We start from the raw sequence: 20,068 nt of genomic DNA, 5'->3' as shown, positions 1-20,068 counted from the left end.
GTGGTCCAGCTTGGATGGAGTCCAGGAGGGATCCGCAGAGGGATTTAAGTTCCTCATTCCTGCTGATGTGCCTAAACCCCCCTGAAATTTCTGGGGAATGAGGTCCTCCACAGGGGATCAGAGCTGAAATCCCTTCGCAGATGCCTTGCTACAAACCTGCCCCCAGTGGGGGATGAAGCCCTACAGGTGCCTTGTCAGCAGTGGGAGAGAGGAGATCGCATTAATCTGGACCAAAACCCACATGTTCATTCATGATTCCTCTTTATTTCCCCGATTCGGGGACGCAGGACCTCTGGGGATGCACATCGGCCAAAACGCCAGCCGGTGCCTGCCAGGTGGGCAGCATCTAATTATTGCTAATGGGGGGCAAGTGAAGCCCCACGGTCAGCATGTCCCAGGGGACTGACAGCTCTGGGGATGCAGTTCTTGGGGAGGAGGTACTTGGGACAGGAAGGGGACGAACCCCCCGGCAGGGAGCAGTGCTGAGGGTCTCATGTGAGGCTCAGCTATGAGAATAGCAGGGAGCTGCTGCTGCAGAGACTTTCTTCACCCCAGCTGGACAGGAACAGATATAGTCTTAAAAGTGTTAAATTTAACACTTAATCAGCAGCTTGCTGGGGCTGTAATGGCTCCTGGCTCTGCTACTCCTCTGATTTAGTGCTGCCTTCCCAACAAAAGTAGGCAGCAGAGACATCACCTAAAAATATACATGGTCCTGCCCTGAGGTGTCCAAAGGGACCACGTTAGACACCCCCCGGCTCTTTGCGGCAGGACCCCGTGTTACCTTGCTGCTGCAGTCTCAGCGCCCTTGTGGCGGGGCGACTCCGCGCCCAGAGACACCCGCGGTCCCAGAGAGCTGGGAACCACGACCCTGACTCAGGGTGCTCGAGAAAGCACCCTGCCGAGGGGTACGTGAAGCTGGGCTGAAACCCACAGAAATGTTGTGTCCCCAGACAGGGAGGGAGGCTGAAGTCACTGCCTGCAGCCCGGCCTCCCTCCCCTGCCCCTGCAATGCTATTTCCAGCTCAGCCACGAAGCTCCCCAGTGACCTTGGGCACCGCCACACCAGCTTGCACCGTGCCCTTTGCTTTTGCCCCCGCGTGAGACAGGGTCGGCGGGATGCCCTTCCCTTGCAAAGGGGCTTCCAAACCCAAGTCTTCCTAATTTATCTCACTTTGTAAGAAGCCCCTTCCCAGGCTAAATGCACCCATTTTCCAGACTGTGAGCAAAACATTCACCACACTCAAGGCCAGACTCCTTCCCCGCGCCCGGGCTGGAGATACCATCTCTCTGATTTAGGATCAGAAATCCACGTACAGGCAGAAACGAGAGGGCCTTTCCCAAACTCCAGATGCACCCCTCAGCACCGCAGGCTGCCTCCGGCTTGTCTTATTTAGCACTCTGGGCCCATCTTCACGCCATTTATATACTCAAAATGAGGCAGTCCTCGGAGGAGAGCGTCCGAGATTGTGTTTGTTAACACTGGCAAGCAGCAGCCTTTAAAGAGGTTTCATTTGAATAAGTTTGCATAAAATGACTTTGGGGACAGGACAGAGGGACCAAGGGACAGTAAATAAGAAGCTGGTCTATTAGCTCCTTTAGCACGATGGCTGGATTTATATACTCAGCAGCAGCGCAAACCTCTGCTATCAGCATTTCGGTGCTAATCATATTTAGAAGGATACAGAGACGGAAATAAGATGCCAAAGGGCTGGAGTCTGTTTCAGTGAGATTAAAGTGCAAATAGTTAATCGCTACTTTAAACATTCGCTCAAAGACAGCAAGGATGATTTTGACTCCTCAATAACAGCTTGTAAGACACCACCCAGCCTCGTGCGCTCACAGGGACCGCGAGAAGTGGATTTTAGGATCAGTTTGGGATTGTGGATGGGCTCTCTGGGTGTTGCTGTGCTCTTTTGACAGGCCCAGCTGTGCCTTCACCCTGCAAAATTGAAAAGGCCGTTTGAGACACTGACAATGCTTTCCCAGCGGTTTCTTAAAAATTCAATTATAACTTTCCCCGGCATCCCCGAAGGCCAGGCAGCCCGGCAATGGAGAGACAAATGATGCTGCGATGTCCAGCGGGGTGGGGAGGAGCAGGAAACGGGAGACTGAAGAGTAGGAGAGAGAAGGATGTATCCTCGGAGAGGCAAGCTGCCTGGGAGAAGGCAAAGTTGCCCTCTGACCAGGGGGAGCGTAGCACTTTTGTCACCCATCTCCTGTCCAAGCAGCCTGGATACGGAAAAAAAGACTCTGAAAGAGCCAATGCTCAGCTCTTCCTCAAGAGACCCAGCCAAGAAATGCCCAAAACACTTTAATTTCTCTCTGATCTCTCCCTGCTTGCTCCGAGCCACGTGCCAGCCGCGGTGCCACTTGGCCGGGCACAGAGAGCCGGCAGCTCCCGGCACTGGGCTCCCTGAGCCAGGATTTAGTCCTTTTCTTAGCACCCAGGTAACCTGCCGGAGCGGATAAGCACCAGGCAAAATCACAAGGCAGCTGCAGGCAACAGCAGCCAGCGCGCTCCACAAGCGAAGGTTTGGGGCGGGAGGGCTGTGCCGAAACAGGGCGGCTGAACCCCGAGCTGGCCAGGGCTTCCAAAAATCACCGGGCGGACCGGCTCCGGGAGGGAGGCGAACCCCCGAGGCAGGAGGAAGCCTCCTTGTGAGCGTGTTCGGCAGCTGGATCAGACCCGGCTGCCAGTTAAGACAAATCAGGTCGTAACATTCAGAAAGCAGCTTAACTCCGGAGCGCTGGAGAGCTGCCGGCAGACAACGCTGCGGCTAAGTGCCGGCTTTGCAAATTACAAGCCTGTCGCCAATATACAAAGAACCTAATTACTGCAATCCTCGGGAATAAGCCCTCCCTCCCCAGCAGTTCAGCGCAAATCGCCTTTATTAAAAGACAAAAAAAAGGAGAAAAAAGGGGGGGGGGATAAAAAAAGTTTGTCTTGAAACAAAGCAGTTGCCATGGAGACCGCGGTGTGTGTGTGATCCCTGAAGAAAGGCGGCTTGCTATCTGCCAGGAAACCACACAGAAGAGATCTATTAGTTTGCGTGGGAGCGGATGCTTGGCAGGGTGGAGGCCGGTGGGAGCTGGGGGAATGACGAGGGGAGACCTTTGCCGGTGTCACCCAGTCCGGCCAAGGTCGTTTCTGCATTGCGAATCTCTGGAGGAGACCTTAACCAAACTTTGGGAAGGGACAGACGGCCGGCTGGCGTAAGGCAGGGGAGGCTCACGGACACCGGTGAGGCGACGCTGCTTGATGCCTTTGGGGCTGGTGAAAACCCTAAGCCGTTCTCGGAGCGGGTCTTCGCCCTTTCGACCCATCAGCCCTCTTTTTATTTTTCTGTCTTATCTCCATCCGCCACATTTCAGGCTCCTTTTAGGAAACCATCTCCTTGAACAAAGAAACTGTGTATGAGTGTAGCATTGCCGAAAATAGCTCCTGGGCAATCCTGCAGGGAATCGGGATCTGCTTTTAATTGCTCCCACGCAGAACCACAGGGCCCTTAGGATAATTCAGCCCTCAGCTTTCTTAGGAGGCAGAGATTGCCGATTGCATCAGGCCCATCAGAGGGGACTTATCTCTCCTTTTCTGGGCCTGCTTTGGGGATGATCCATTTGACTTCCATAGTGATAGGAAAAGAAGAGATGGTAGCAGTTTCCCCACCTCTCCAAGGGGTGAATTACAGTTTGATCCCGCCGGCTGCAGCACCATAGTCAGGCCAGTAGTTGGCATCGCACTTTGGTGCCCACCTACCTCTGACTCTGACCCTCTCTGCCTCAGTTTCCCTTTTGCTTGCAAAGGGGGAGCAGTGTGCATGGGGGTGCAGTAGGGACTCCTTGGCTGCTGTTTTAGGGCTGTCTGTATCTAGCGGAGGGATCAGCAGCAGCTGCCACAGGATGACCGTGGGGCGGCCTTCACCGGGTTAATCCCCATTCCCAGCTGCTCTAACGAAGGCTCCTTTCCCGGCAGATGCCCCGTCCCCACCCCAGCCCTCGCCTCACAGCAGCTGGTCCTACCGGGCTGCGGCCGCCGGCCTGACGCGGCCCCAGGGATCCGGCCCTGGGAAAAGCAGGCAGAGGCGACCCCGCGCTTGGAGGGCTGCTTTTGCGGCCACACCTTTGCTGCGCGAAGCCCGAGCAGCGGGCTGGCTCCCTGCACGCGGCACTGCCAGGGATCGACCGAGGCCAGCAAAGGGCAGGGCTGTACGTGCGATTCCCACAGCAGCATTTCGGTTCCTGTCTCGGCTCACACAGTCTTGCGACGGGCTGCGTCCGGTCCCTGGGGTGAGGACTGTTTTTCTACCCACATGGAAGCACTGGGCTTCCTTGAGCTGAGTCTCAGTGAAACACCTCACCCTCCAGCCGGCTTTGCTCTGCCTCCACGGCTAACGCGTAAGGCTGCGGGATGCAGAAAGCAGCTCACCATGCACAGGAGCATCTTTGCCTGCCGCGTCCCACAGCTGAGGCATCACCTCTCGGAGAACCGCTCTCCAGAGCAGCAATGCCGCCGGACGAACGGGACTTGGACCAAACGCAGGTTTGGTGCAGTGAGCTCGTTGTTCAGTGCGGAGAAGAAGCCCCTTGAAGAGAGCATGGTGACTGAACGCCTTTTCCGTGGCAACCCCTTTGCCCTCAGTCCCGCTACGCCGGTGACAGCTCTGCAGAGAGGTTGTCTCCTTACCTGCCAATCTGCAAAGCAGCGTGCTCCCTCTTCCTAGGGTTGCTCAGGCTCTTCTTCTGCAGGACTCAGCCAGCATAGCTAATCTAAGAAATTTGTGCAAAACAGGAGAGGAAGAACAGGCTCTGGCAGCCAGTTATTTAGAGAGATGTGAATTTGGGGGGAAAAGGAACTTTTTGCTCACAAATTACCACCGACAGAGGCAGAGATTTTCTAGTAGAACAACCACGGAGATTGCTGCTTATTCTGCTAATGAATAAGCAGAGTCTTTCCTGCAAATGATACAGAAATGGTGTGGTGCTTGTGTCCAGCTGTGATTGCTGCCTTGTCTCAGGCAGATGAGGGATACCTGTGAACTCAGGTGTGCTGGGGGTGCTTTGGTCTGAGCTGGTCCTATACTGGGAGAGAGAAAAAGGTGATCGGTGGCTGAGGATCTGTTTCAGATGAAGGAGTGCTTCTGCTTCTGGAAAAGGGGCTTTTTTAGCAGCTGTTTTCGCACCCAATTCCATTTAAAGCAGATGAAATGAGAGCACGAGTTTGAACGTTCATCTAACATGTTTCCCCTTCTGTTGTTTGTTTCCATCTCTGCTGGGAGTGTGAACGTCTCACTCTTTTGGTTACAGTTAAATTTCAAACCTTTCTCCCACCTCCCTCTGCTCTTCTCTCAAATGCCAAGACTTATCCACCATAGGTAGAGAAACATCTGAATTATCGAGGTCCCAGCAAGCCCCATTTTCTCGGCGTCTGTGCTCTTCCTGTCATGTAGGACAATACCCGTGTCAAGGTGCTAAAGTGAGAGTAAAAGTGCCTTTAACAAGGTCAGATTCAAAGAGAGTATGGGATTTTCTTTTGCTGGAGTATTTCTGGATATCTGGGTGTCGGCTGGCTACAAGGGGTTGGGGGGCCAGGTCTGTACTACCTTATGCTACAGAGCAGTTGGAGCAGCAGCTATTTTTCAGCCTTCAGCTACCAGAGGGCTGAGCTGGTGCCTGTGTCACTCCAGGGACACCTTTCCCAGGGCTCCGGAGGAGAGACCCGAGAAACAGCTGGGGGTGGGGGGCAGTTTTCATCAAGACGACAGTTCAGACCTGCAGATCCAACTGGAGATTTTTTTATTGACTCCAAAGGGCTTTGGAGCCAACCCTGGATAGAAACTAAGGCATGAAGCTCCCAGCTTGCTTGGAATAGAAATAAGGAGCGGGAGGTGAAGGGGAGAGCGGAGGGGACACTACACCCCCCGCCGACGGTGAGCTGCCGACTGTTCATCGGCCTACTCCTGTGTTTTGCACCCACCTGCAGAAGGGTCAGCTGGTGTTACCAGCTGGGGGTTTAGATGAACTCGGTGCAGGTCTAAAACACGCTGCAAGAGCTGGGCAGCCCAGAACGGAGATTTCTGCTCCCTCTTTAACACCGCTCAGCACATCCCGAGGACCCTGCTTTTGGGGATGCTGTGCAGGACTTGGGCAGAGCCAGGGAGGTGCAGAGGTACTTGGTGCCACTCAGCAATTCCTCCACTCCCAATTTACCCTGTCTGCCCTATCTCCTCTCCCCAGCTGCTTTGGGTCAGTCGCTCCGTATCGATCTCACCCCGTGGCAGCACCTTCTGCCTCGCCTTTAGCCCTGCAGGACTGGGGCTGGCGCGCTGAGCCCTGGCAGAGCCGGCAAGGAGGGGAGCCGCGTGGCCGGGTCGGGGTGCTGGCGGGCGCTTGGCAGCCCGGGACACACTGCTCAGCCCCAGCCTGGCCCTGAGACCTGGAAGATGACATTTCATCTGCCTGTTTAATTTGAGGCATCCACAAAGGAAGCTTTGTCACCACCAGCGTGCCCTGATTTTGCAGCACATGCTAAGACCTCCTTTCAGGAGGTGGCTAGGGAGAGGCCAATGCTTTTACCTACCTCCCACGTGCAACCTTTCCAGCTCTGGGGATGCTGCTGAAGTCAGGACTGCGGTGCCGGCTGCACCATCTCAGGACTGGGGCTGTGGATCTCTGCTCGTCGGAGCTGGACCCTTGTGTTCCTGGGTCCACTGGGTGTCCCGGGACTGCTGGGTGCACTGAATCCTCTGGGTGCCCCAGGGCTATTGGGTGCCCCATGTCCGCTGGGTGCCCCGGGACCATTGCAGGTTCAGTCACTTTCCTCGCTAGGTTGCTGGCTGCTGAAAGCCATCGTCCGTAAGAAGGCGACGCTGCTCTGGTGAGCGTGCTGCGTTTGCAGGTCTGCTAGTGGCAACTAGAAAGCAGGGAAAAATCCAGTGGCCAGAGCTGCCGGCTGGGCAGGGAAATGCAATGGATTCCCTCTCGGCCAAATTGGAAATAGATGAGTCCAGCTCACAGCATTTATCCGCTGTGTCCCCTCGGCTCCCACAGGGAGGAGAAGGGGGGAGAAGTCCCAGCTGTTGGGACAGGACTCCACGTGTGCGTAGGGGTGTGCACGCGTGGGGGGGCGGTGTGTGTAGCTGTTCCTCTGCAGGTGTTTCAGGCTCACTTTGCTTCACTTGCTTTCCAGCTGAAGCATGCGTGAACATGAATGCTGGCTTTGCTCCAAAACAGGATCTGATTTTGCAGCGGGTGGCAGTTGTGTCTGTTTGATGTTGCTCGTGTGAACCCCCTGCCAGCTTTAAGGGATGGACAGAAAAATACCTGTAGCCATGGCAAGAGATTTAGCTACCTTCAGCCAGTAACCACTATCCCCTGGCTCCCAGCCCCTCACCACCCTCTGTGCTGCTGACTGGTTTCCAACACCACGCCGGATGTGTTTCCAGAGGCTCCTAACTCGTGCCTGTGCATTAAGTGAGGTTGCTCAACCAAGCCCCACAAGAGCAAAGACCCCATGGTCCTTCCACATCAGAGCAAGGTCTCATCACACCAGGGCACTTCCCTTCCCATCCAGGGCCGGAGACACGAAGAGCTCCTCTCTCTTCCCTCCCAGGTGCATGGATCTCCTGGGTGCATGGGTCTCCTGGGTGCATGGGTGTCCCAGATGCATGGGTATCCTGGGTGTATGGGTGTCCCAGGTGCATGGGCATCCCGGGTGCATGGGTATTCTGGGTGCATGGGCATCCCACGTGCACGGGTGTCCCAGATGCATGGGTTTCCTGGGTGCATGAGTCTCCTGGGTACATGGGCATCCCAGGTGCATGGGTGTCCCATACCAGGGACCCTGGTTTCCCTCCACAGCCTCCATGTGCTGGGACAAGGCCCTGCAATAGAGCCCTCCTGACCCATCCCATGGCCAAGGCTCGAGGGAGGAGCTGTCAAGGGGAACCATTCCCTGGCTAAGCCCCGGATTACTGCCCACTGCCTGCCAGGGCTTGGCGGGCTGCAGCCCTGGGACGGCTGCAAGAGTCACGGCTGGGAGAGAGCGGGGCGGCGGATGTTCGCTGGGGGATGAGGGCACTGACATTTTTGTGATCGTTTCTACACAGCCCCACTGGCAGGAAATCCTCCACTGGCTTCGCACAGGAGCCGCGCTCTCTCTCCCTCCCCTTTTCTGCACATGGCAACATGCTGAAGTTACAGGCCATAAATGGCCACAAATAACGTGTAATTGTGTAATTACTTCACTCCTTACTTACACAGTCAAATCATAAAGGCATCGCAGTAAATACCCTCTAATGACAGCCTAATTACATCTTCCTGCAGATTACTGGGTAATTAGATCCAGCAGGCTCCAGAAATAATTCCCAGGGAAGCAGCGGTTCGGATTAGAGCGTACAATCCTGCCCACACTTACCCAGGAATTAGACTGCAGCAGTCTTACGCAAGCCTGCCTTCTCCCACGACCACCTGGGCCGGACACGTCCCCTCCTGGCGAGGAAGCATGGCAACCCTTGCAAACGGGGTCGCTTTTTCCAAGGAAGCAGCTCAGCCTGTCCTTTTAGCTGAGCTCCCAGACTCTCCCCCAAAATGTCCAGCCTAGCGGTTCTTCCCTTATCGTGATGTTGCCTTGTCCAGCTCTTGCTTCTTTTGCTGCTCGCACAAAATTGACACCCCCAAGGGTCTGCCCGCTCACCACTGGGTCGCCAAATACCACCTCGCCTCGCTCATGGGCATGCACAGACGTGATCTTTGCTTCCCACTGCCATCCCACCCTCAGCCGAGGGCTCCCGGGATGCTTGGAGACCTGTCACCTGTCCTTCTGCAGCCTCAGCCTATTCCCCTTCCTCCCTGCTGGACCAGCCCATGCTCCCCCCGGAGTGTTACAGCTGACGTCAAGGAGCGCAAGCCGAGACCTTTAATAGTATTTGTAGGAAGCAATCTTGTTACTGCCTTCCGGTGCCTCGCCGCGCCGCCGTGCTGAGCGAGGGCTGCAACGAGACCGGCAGGTCTCAAGGGTGTGGGTCCGGCCAACGTGACCCTCCGCCCGGGGCAGCCATGAAGGCGGTTTAGGTCTAAGTCCAGTAAATCCAAGCCAAACGGAGTGCATAAAGGAAAAAAGACATAAATGAGCCCTCTGAGCCTGGCTGACGTCCCCTTTGTGGGGAGCGGTTGTGACTGGGACCCCAGGCTGCGGCTGGGGCACGGATGATGCGACTGAAAACTAAACGCCCGTGTTGGGACTCCCTGCAGCCCCAGGGCCCCCTCGGCTTGGGCCCAACCGCGACGCCGGCGAGCGCGGTCCCGCCAGCAGCCTCGCGGGTGCCTCTCCTGCCGCCGCTCCCGTCGCAAGGAGCAGCCAGACCGAGCGCGGCCCACGCCGCCAGCACCCAGACAGCTTCCCCGCGGCTTTGCTGAGTGCTGCAGAGGAGAAAATAAGCAAAAATATAGCAAAGTCTTTGCTTTCCTGCGCTGCTCCTTCCCCAGAGACTCTCGGCGGGTGAAAATCCACGCGCGCCTGCAAGGTGGCTGATGGCTGCACACGCGCCGGCGTCGAGGCGTCAAGGAGTCCCTGTGTCGTACAGGGTCTGCGGTAAGGCAAGGGGTGTGCCGGGCTGGAAACAGCTCCAACTGGCTTAATTACTTCATTAAGGCGTGTGCTGAAAGGGCTAGCGGCACCAGCAGCCCCCATCGCCCCCTTCCTGCCCCCCGTGGTGGGGCTCGGCATCAGCCCTGGCTCAGCAGCAGGAACATCACCCCGAAAAGCCACGCACCTCGCTCTAGGGCATGGCTCAGCCAAGTGGTTTTGGCCTGGAGAAGTCAAACATTGTGCTGCAAAGGTGATAAAACTTTTGGATTTCCCTCAAAATTGCTGGAGAGGAGCAGGGAGGGGTGAAGCCCCATTTCTGTCACTCCTAAAAAGCACCAAATTTCAACATGCGGTGTTTTGCTCTGGGTCCAAGCCTACACTGAGCACACAGAGGACCTCAGGACTTTCCTGTCTCTCCTCCCATACCTGCACCAACATCTGGGCACCGCCTGTGCCCTTTGAAACGAGATCTTTCTCTCCATTCATAGCTGGGATCACAGCTGGATTTTTACAAGCCACCCCTCGCTGCTTAGCAATCAAACCCTGATCTGAGCCCACGCTGGGGCCTGAGACAGCCACCAAAAAGCTGATCTCCAGGGAGCCCTGCACCCCGCTGTGCTCGGGGACGACACGCTGGGATTTGCAATCACTTGGCCTCAGTTTTCCTGGAAAACTTTTTTCTGCAGCCTGTGAAAAAGGCAAGCTCTCGTTTTGATTGCCCTTCTCCATCCCTGTGCTCCGTCAGCCAGGCTGCCTTCTCCCAGGGAAGAATTGCAATTGAAATCTTCTGCAGGGACATAAAAGACTCTGAAATAGCCCATGCCACAAAGGAGAGAAACATTATTTCTCAGGAGTGATCCGGCAGCGAAGAAGCGAAGTCCCTCAGAAGCAAATAAAACAGGCCGGTCCCTTTGTCTGCCTCGCGATAACCATCTCCACTTTATTTCATTAGCGGGCATGTCTCTTATCTGCTGTTCCCTTCCATTTTCATAATTGGCAAGATAGCAGGGTCCCGGGCTCTGGTAGAGTTCCTCCCCGGTCAATTGGATTCAGAAATAGGTTGGATCGTGTTTAATGAAAGCTAATTATAAATCTTGCACGGGCTTTGCCAGGCCCGCAGCCCTGATGGCTGCAGGCGCAGGGGAGAGCAGAAGTCTGGTGCTGGGTCAGTGCTCAGACACCATCCAGCTGGTGTCTCTGCAGAGATTTGGGACTGATCCCTCCTTCTGGGGATGGGAAGATCACTGAGCACCCCTGGGAGCTGTAGGATGGGCTGGCAGACCCACACAGTGCCCTGGCTCGCTGATGGCTGGCATCAGCATGGGGATCTCCGTGCTGCTCCGCTCTCCTCCAGTTCCTCCTCACTGGCCACGTTGCTGCCAGGGAAGTGGCACCCTCCACTCCAACTCCAGGGCACATTCCCGGGGAAGGAGAGCGCCCATCGGGCCCTGTGCCAGGACAGCCTGGTTCATCTGCCCTCCTTTTGCAGGACTCGGATGCCGGTGTCGCTGTGAAGCATGTGGCAGAGACACCACCGCGATGCCAGCTGGGCTCAGCCTGGTGCTTGCAGCATGTTTCTTCCAGCCCAGCCCGGTGAGCCTGAGCACGAAGAGGCAGAGGAGGGTATTTCCCTGGCGTGCACATGCAGGCCTGTCCCTGGGTGTCTGCAGAGGCAGACAGTGTCTGTGCACCTTGCACACCGTCCCAGCGGCTGTTTGTCTGTCCGGGAGTGCCTGCACCGACTGCGGCGTGAGGGCAGCCAGAAGGGTTTGTGCCAGCGAGAGCCTGTGTATCCCTGCTTCAAATCTATTACGGAGACTAATTGGTGTCTCCCAGGAAGCTTTGCCCAGTTTCTCCTTACGTGCCATGCACAGACCCTGCAATCCAGCTGATCCGTCACCCCGACAGCAGCAGCACTTCCACCTCTGCCTGCACCAGGTCCAGGCCTGGCGCTGGGGAGCAGAAAACTGGTCCAAGAGGGAGTCCCGGTCCCCCTTCAAACCCTGCCCCTTTCCCACAGCGGGTGCCTGACCCTGCTCCGTTTCTCCCTGCCTATTCCAGCAGCACTCTCCACCACCCCAAAGCTCCTGAGTGTCACTCTGGAGATGCCACAGCAGGGTCTCCGCACCGCAGGCTGGCCGCTCGCGCCTTGCCGCCCGCCCCCCATCACCCGCCTGGCTCCTGTCCGGCCCCAGGGCCTCCTCTCCGCTCGCCCCGGCTCTCCCCAGCTTTGCTTTTCTCACTGCTAGCGCCTCCCACCACTGCCCTGCATGGGCTCTTGCAGCTTGCACAGTCCCAATGGCCAAATTCAAACCCCAGAAACAGTAAATAATCGGAAAGCGGCAGCATCTCCCTCCGCTGAGCCACGGCCGCTCGTGCTGCAGGGCACGTCCCGGTCACACCGCCCTCCAGCAGCGACCCCCGCCTATCTGGGTGGTCAGTTGTCCCCAGGGCTGTCAGAGGGGCCAGGCTAGCTCAAGGCTGTGCCCTGGTCTTCAAGGTGGCCTGCCAGAAACACAGCCCGCAAGCAGCTCCTCCAGGGGCACACAGCGTTTCAAGACCTGGCGTGCCATGATACGCTCTCGTGGCCGGTAAGCCAAGACACTGGCCACAGGCTTGGGCCACGCTTACTTATTTCAGCAGCGGCCACATTTGAATTTCACCTGGTGACTTTGTCAGGACCTCAGTTTCCAAAAGCAGAAAGCACAAAATACATTGCTTTCCCATGCCGGAGAGGCCAGATGCACACTTCGCTTTGCAGACGCTTACTTTTAATTTTCAGGATTAGCAGTGTGATTTCATTTGCCTAAGCCAGGAGGGCTTCCAGAAACCAGCAGCCTGAGAAGTGACATGCTGTGGGAGAAGCAGAGGGGCACGTACACCCCGGCTGCCAGGAGAGAGTGTGGGAAGGAGCATCCTGTCCACGGAGATTGGGAGCCAAAGAGGACAGAGAGGTCGGGAGAGGGACCCTCCTGGGGAGTTAATACCCAAGTGAGGGTCGGACGAGGCAGCAGCTTCCCAGCTGGCATGCTGGGATTTGAATCTGGGAACCGGAACAGGCTCCAGGTAGCCGGGGGCTCATTTTGTGCTTTTTCCCCTCCCTCCAGACTGGATCTTCGGTCCCAGCCCGGACGACAACAGCAACAAGAGCGACGTGAACTGCATCAGCAACAGCGTCAACGAGATGAGCGAGATGCCCGAGGTGCCGCGGCGCCGGGACCGCCAGCCCCAGGACGTGGTCATCGCCGTTGGCGAGACCTGCCACCTGCCGCAGCAGACGTGACGGTGGCCGCGGCGTGGGTGACGGCCGGTGCCGACGGGTGATCCCTGGGGCAGGGTTGAGTGGAAGCGCCTCTTTTTTAGTCTCTTGCCGTGAGCGACTTTGCTGCTCCTGGGGAGCATCTCACCAGCATCCCTGGGAGCGGCGAGCAAGCCCCGCTGAGACCGCTCACTGCCAGACAGATCAGTGCTGCTCACTTCCCTCTCCCACAAACCCAACTGGGGGAGGGCTGGTCTCCTCCCGTGGCTGCTGCGGGGCACCCGGCCAGGAGGGACGTACCCAAGGGTGGTAGGAGCCACCGGTGATCACGCCTGCCTCGCAGGGCAGGGGCAGCTGGAGGAAGGTGCGAGCTGCAGCACCACGGGGACTGGCAGCGCGCACCAGCACCGCAGTGCTGCAGAGCAAACCCCTGCTCCTCCCGGCTTTGCCAGCCTCTGAGGACCTTGCCGGGGTGGGTGGCATGAGCCCTTCCTCCGGGCTCGTCGGTCCTGCCCTGACATCTGCCCACTGGTTTACAACCTTCCTTTCTTCCCTGTGAATAGCAAAAAAAGCAAATGAAGAATACACCAACCAAACAAAGATCGCAAGAGAAAAGAGCCAGAAAGGAGGCGGCTGGTCCTTTTGTGCGTGATTGTCCTGTGTCGTGGGGATGTGGTGGGGGAAAGAGGGAAGGAGCAGGGGGTAGCGGGAAGATGATGAGACTATGCGGGTGTCTGTGCAAACTCCCCTTCTCAGTCGCCCCGACTGTGCATGCAGAGTTGCCGTGCTGTTCGTGTCCCCTGCCTGCCCTGCACGGTGCCCAGGTAGTGCTGGCTGCAAGACGTCACCAGGAGCAGCTACCCAGCACTTCAGGTGACTCCAAGCTGGGGTGACAGACCCAGGCTTGCTGGGTCTCCAGGGCTGCTGCAGACGTGGGGACAGAGAGACCTGGACGCAGCAGGGATCTGGGGCTGCGGCGTGAGCCAGGCACTGGGGGAAGGCACCGAAAGGTCAGCAGCGGCCAAACCCAGCCCTGACACGTCGGCCACGAGGGGGATGAACTCCTCCGGGTGCAATACAAGAGCTGGGGGCTGTGCTTACTTGTAGCTGGCTGTCAAGGGACATTTTGGGAGGGGGAGACCATCTAGTCACTTCCCCTATGCCCAGGATGAGATCTGGCCATGACAGTCCCTTGCCAACCAGGGCTGCTCATTAGCAGGAGGGATCAAAGGAGAATGATTTCATCCCAGATCCCACAGATTTCCACCAAACCCACCAACAATTTTTGGCTGTAAACCTGCCTGGGAAAGCAATTCTCAGAAATTTGCAGCTCCAACTTGCAGCCAGTTTCACAGGGTGCACTCTGGGGCTGGCTCCGGGGCCGAGGGGGGCCAGCCCCAGGACCACCTCCCCGAGGACACTTCCCCGCAGCATGCCCAGGGCCCAGGTGCCCACAGACACCAGGTCCCCTCCACCACCAGCTCTGCCTGAACAAAACAACCCGTGGCCAGCGAGCAAACCCGCTGGGACCTGGCTAACCTCCGCTCTCAGAGAAAATTAGCTTAAGGGGAGGTCAGGGACCCACCTGCAGCAAAACCCAGCTTTCTGAGGCAGAAAAGAGGCCCAGTTCTGCTGCATCCCTTAGACTCGTCCCAGCGCGGCCACCAGCTTAGCGACCCCGAACTAGCGGACGCCACGAGCCAGCTGGGCTTGCTGGCTCTGCGCTGGGGTCGGCCGGCTCGTGCGCGCCCGATGGTGGGAGCCGCGCACGGGCTTCCAGCAGAGACAAGCCCGTGGGCCCCGAACGCTGCGGTTTGGTCCAGCTCTCAGAAAGAGACCTTGAAGAAGCTGGCAAGAAATCAGGCTGAGCGGACGCAAAGTCCACTTCAGCGCAGCACGGGTGTCCTGGCAAAACCCCAGGGAGCCTCGGACAGCCGTTTCCACAGAAAGCCAGCAGCTCCTGCCCAGGGACGGGGTGGTCAGCTCCCACCCAAAGCCCCTGTCCTCTGAGCTGGGCGCAAAGGAAGGGTCCCAGCTCCCTCCTGTGGCCATCGGCTCCTCTCCGGCTGCCCGGCGTGGGACGAGCTGGCCGCCAGACCCTGCGCTGTGACCCCAAAACCACTTCGTGCCCAGCCACAGGTCCCTCTTGGGGCTGCAGCCAGGGCAGGGAACAGGCTACACAACACAACCCCCCCTCTGTTCACTGACTGGGGGGGTCCTGAAGCCAGACCCCTTCTTTTGGGGGCCCCTTGGAAGGCAGCAGGATGGGGCTGAGGCCCCCAGCATGGGGAGAAGGAGAAGCCACGGGAGACGAAGAGGCAGCGCAGCCCCCCTGCCCGGGGACGGGGAGGATTGACCAGCAGGGAGGGCTCCAGGGCAGGGCTTCCCAAAAAAACCCTGCAGGGTTTTCCTCAAAAACAGCACAGGCACAAAGCAGTCATGTAAGAGGAGACCGCGTACAGCTGAGCCCCTCCAGCCCCTGCCAAAAGCACCCCTGGCCACTGAGCGGAGACCATCCACACTCACCCCGCTGCACCGGCTGTGACTGCTGACCACAGCTCAGCGCACCCCAGAACCAGGAGAACCGTGCCCCTAATTACCAGCTATAACGACTTACCCTGCTGACGAACTTTAATTGCTCCCAGCCCCATCCCTCCAGGGTCACGCCTGGAGTCAGGGACCGCAGCCTCTCCCACCCCCTTGGCCCCAAGGAGCAGCCCCGGGAAGAGCTGCCCCCACGGCCCTGGCAAACACACTCCAGCTACACCTGAACCTCATGTCGGTGGCTGCAGTTGTTTCCTTTACTGACCGTTCCCACTTGAACCTGCTATTGGTGCCGCTGCCGCGTGCAGCGAAACACAGAGGACGCTGGTTTCTCTGATAAAGCCCCAAATCCACTGCTTCCAAACTCATTCCCAAACCTGCCTTCCCCCTTCCTATGCCACGTTCCTGTGCATCCTTCTAGCCCTGCATGATTGCCATCATCCGACATCTGCCTTGCCCTCCCTGTGCCACCAGCTTAACCCCCAAATTTGTCCCCAAACTTGCCACCAGAAACCACACTAAGAGCCACAGCCCTGAGGGCACTCGTGAGCCTTTCAGAGTCCGGAGAAGCCGCTGAGCCATTTCCCCCTGAGACATCGGAGACAGAGCACATCTTTCTGCTCAAAGCAGCTGCTGGCCCTCAAAGAAATCACTGCCTTTCGCTCCAGCCTCCTGAAGGGCCCCTGGCCCCTGGGGCTGGCTCCGACGGCCCGTGCGCTGGCCGTGTCGCGCAGGGCCGTGGTGGATAACCGCAGTCCTGCGATCCGCGCGATTCGGGGCCGGGATCGGAGGCAAAGGCTTCGTCCTTGCACTGCGCTTTCTGCCCGCGGGGTCCAGCGTGCCTTCGGCAGCTGCAGAGGGAGCACCCCCGGCAGCACCCCCCTCGCTGGGGAAACTGAGGCACAACGCAGGCACGTCGCCACGCTCGCTTTGCAAGGCAAAGACGAGGACTGCAGGCTGCCCCTGCTCCGCCTGCTACCCCTCACCTTCCTCTCCCTCCCACGGACGGCGCTGGCATTCAGCGATTCCAGCCGCGGAGAGCGGCCGGGGGAAGAGGCGACGGGGCTGCTTTGCTCCGGAGGAGAGGCTTCGAGAGGGCTCGCTGCGGCGGAAAGGGCCTGAAGACGCAGGGCGTCCCACGGCCACGCTCGGGGCTCCTTCAGTGCAGGAGATTGCTCCTTAAGCCCCTCTTTCCTCCCCTAAGCGCCTTAGGGAAGGACAGGCGAGAGGAGCCGGGGCTTTTTATAGCAGCCGTAATCCACCCAGCTCACACCGCTTGCTCCCACCTTCCTGGAGGCCCAGGGCTAAACGGGATCCGCTACCCAAAAATGGCCTTGAACCTGAGGCGCCCGAGACACTGGGGTTTCCAGCATCACCCCTCTCCAGGGACTCAGATCCCACTGAAGCCGTTTCTGGGCTCAAATCCCCTTTGCAGACGGCATTCGAGGGCCGTATCTTCCCCCAACCAGCATCGCGTGTCCTCTCCTGGCCTCAGCGCTGCGCTGGGGGTGCGAGAGCAGCCGGGGGGAGCATGGCTGGACAGGTCGGCCGGGGACACGGCCACGATGTCCCCTGCAAGCAACGAGGCCACCTCCGGGGAGCCCCACGTCCCAGGGGTGAGCAGGTGGGGATTCTCTGACGTCTGCTCGAAAGGCTGAGCGCGAGCCTCAGCCTCGCTGTCGGGAGGGGATGCTGGTGGTGTCTCTTTCCTTAAGCCAGCTTCCTCATCCCAGAAAGCCCATAGGAAGCGTAGCCTGGGAACTCCCACCACGCTGAGACCTCTCCCTCTGCCAACAGGGGCTGAAATCAGCCAGAGAGCTGGAAAGTTTGTGGGGAAGGACAGAGAGAGACCTGCAGAGATCCATAACCGGAATGTCAACCCCCTGTTTGGGGGAGGACTTGCTGTTTCCTCACCGTGTCTGCACACCGGCGCAGCCGCTGCCGGTCAGCGCTGGCAACCAGCTGCCGCGCGCACGGCCGTCGGGGCCAGGCCAGCCCGGCCTCTGCGGCTTTGCCCGACTGGTGCAGCTGCGGCCAGGCCTGCAGCACAACCGAGCGCTCTGAGAAAGCCCCCGAGGGCAGGAGCGGCTGGCAGAGGCTGCCCTCTGCTTTCCTTTACAATCCCCTTGTAACAGCAGGGAAACTGAGGCACGCAGCGAGCTGGGAAGGGGCAGAGCGCGCCTGGCCCCACAGCAGCCCCGTCCGCCCCGGCAGCCGAGCCCTTTCCAGGGCAGCCCATGAGCTTTAAAGCTCCACATTGCACACCTGGATATACCTCCCGAGACCGGAGCTTGCTGTTGGGGTCACTTCGGTCTTGGGGGTGGCTGATTTCTTTTAACCAGTCGGGCTGCTGCTTTTTATTGTCTCCCACTTGGTGAGTCCCATCCAGATTGGCCACCGGCCCCTAACTGCTGGGGTATTTTGGGGTGGAAAGCGGGAAGGGAGGGTGGAGGCGGTGGCAGGAAGGACCTCGCGGTCAGCCGGCAGTGCCGCCTTCACGCCGCGCTTTCCCGCGCCACAGCTGAGGGTGCTGCGCCGCGGGCCCCAGCCCTGCCGCTGCCCCGCGGGAAACACGGGGCCGTTTCTCTCCTCGGCAGCTCAGCTCTTCCCTCTCCCCCGCTGAGATTCCCCTGTCTGAGATCTGGTGGTCTTACTGCCCACAAGGGAAAATTACCTTTTCTCCTGCCCCCTGGACCGGGGTCTTTGGGCGAAGCTGACCTGCTACCAGACATGGGGATAACAGGAGACGGCAGCACGGGGAATCCTGCCATAAACTGCCTGGCTCCACTGCTTGCACCGATCTAGCCCAGGCGAGGACCTGGCTGCCTTCTCCCACAGCCTTGTCTTAATGCGTTTGCTGTAATTTCCCCTTTAAATTCCCCATGAAAAAGAAAGGGGGGGGGGGTTCTTTTGGGTCAGGCTGTGCTAAGACGATAAAAGCAGATTAATTTCTCAGAAGAGCAATTCAGATTTCTCCTCCCCTCCCCACCGGGGATGCAAGCTGGGCCGGCGGCAGGCGGGGGCGGCCGGCGCGGGGGTCCCCGGGTGCTTGGGGACGTCCCCAAGTCCCAGCCCGCGTGGGAACTGGGGGCACATCGTCAAGCAACAGGCAGGCGGCGGGCGGGCACGGGCACGGGACAGGGACGGAGAAAGCGGCACGCGGGGCGGCGAAAGGGCACAGCCGCAGCACCGCTCCCGGCCGGCACCGAGCGGCCCCGGCGGGACGAAGCGGCTCGCAGGCGGGGAAGCGATCCCTGCCCGGACGCCAGCCCTGCCCCGGAGCCCCGGGAGCTCTGCAGCCAGGATTCGTCCCCCAGGCGAAGGCCTGCCCGGCCGCCTGCAGCCGGGGCTCGCCGGGAACGGCGCAGCGGAGGCGCCGAGCCAGCTGGAGAAGCCCGGCCCTGGCAGGGCGGAGGTGCTGCTCCGGGAGCCCCCGGAGCCGGCTGGACCCCGAGGGGAGGAGAGGCGCTGGGAGCTGCGCGGCAGGAGCCCCCATCGCCCCGGCCGGCTCGCACACGCTCGGACTTTGCTCCCCGCTTGCGCTCCAGCGTCGTCTCCTGTGTTTGCCGCCCCCCGGCCGCAATTCCCTCAGCCGCCGACCCCAAAAGGGGCAAGCTCGGGGGACGCCCAGGCAAAACCCCAGACGGGAGGAGGTGGGAGGCGACGCAGAGACTCCCGCTTGGTGCCTGAGCCGCTCTGGGGCAGCTGCAGCATCGCCTGCCCAGTGTGGATTCTCTGATGTGTAATAGGGGTTGAGCACATGCTGCAGCCCTTTCCTCGGAGGCTGGACACCCACCAGCATCTCTCCCTTCGCCTTGGCTGCCTCTTTGCACGAAACCTGTAGGAATTTCCTGCCTTGGAGACATCTAACTCTCTGCCAAATGCAGCTGAACCCGGCCAAAGGAGAAGTGGGGTCAGACAGACGGCTGGCTTGCAAACATTTTGTTTCTCGAGGGAGGACAGCAACTCTTCTGTCCCCCGGTTGTTTGCAACACTACTCCCCCCCCCCGTTCCCACCCCTTCTCCACAACCACCCAGCACCGTCGCAGAGCCGCGGGCAGGCTCACACGGCAATGCCCAGCTTGCTCGCAGCCCGGCATGGCTGTCGCAGGACGCTGGCTCTGCACGGCCCCACGAGCTCAGCCCAGCCCCAGCCCGGCTCTGCTTCCCCTCCGTCCTTCGGCTCTTTGCTGCCCGCCTGGGCTGGGGCCGCAATTCCCATCCCCGCCAGGCTCGTCGCAGCCGGCGTTCACCGCTCCAAAGCCGCAGTCCCTCCTGGGGTCACACGTCTGCGCCGAGGTCGGGCAGTAGCTCCTGCTTTGAGTGGATCCGGGCCGTGCTGGAGCTCACGATTTGATAGCTAAGTTTACCTCCGAGCTGCAGGGAGCTGGAGCCTGGCCAAGCGCCGTCTGTCCCCTCCTTCCCCGCAGCACAGCCCGGCCGCCCCAGGACCCCACAGACCCTGGCTTGTCCAGGGCGTGCTCCCGACAGGCTGATGCAAAAAATCATTCGGGAAAAGTCTCACTGGTGTGCCGGGGTCAGAGGCAAGGGTTGGACAAAAGCCAGTGAGTTCGGCGTGGGTTTCACTGTGCAGTGGGTTTCTCTCGAAGTCCCAGTTCCCGGAGGCCTGGGATTAGCTGAGTTGTCTTGTTTCCAGTTAAAAGTAGCAGCAGGAA

The sequence above is a fragment of the Apteryx mantelli genome, chromosome 8 (genome assembly GCF_036417845.1).
Source record: "Apteryx mantelli isolate bAptMan1 chromosome 8, bAptMan1.hap1, whole genome shotgun sequence".
NCBI lineage: Eukaryota > Metazoa > Chordata > Aves > Apterygiformes > Apterygidae > Apteryx > Apteryx mantelli.
The sequence above is the reverse complement of the archived record's forward strand: the minus strand, read 5'-3'. Positions refer to the sequence as shown.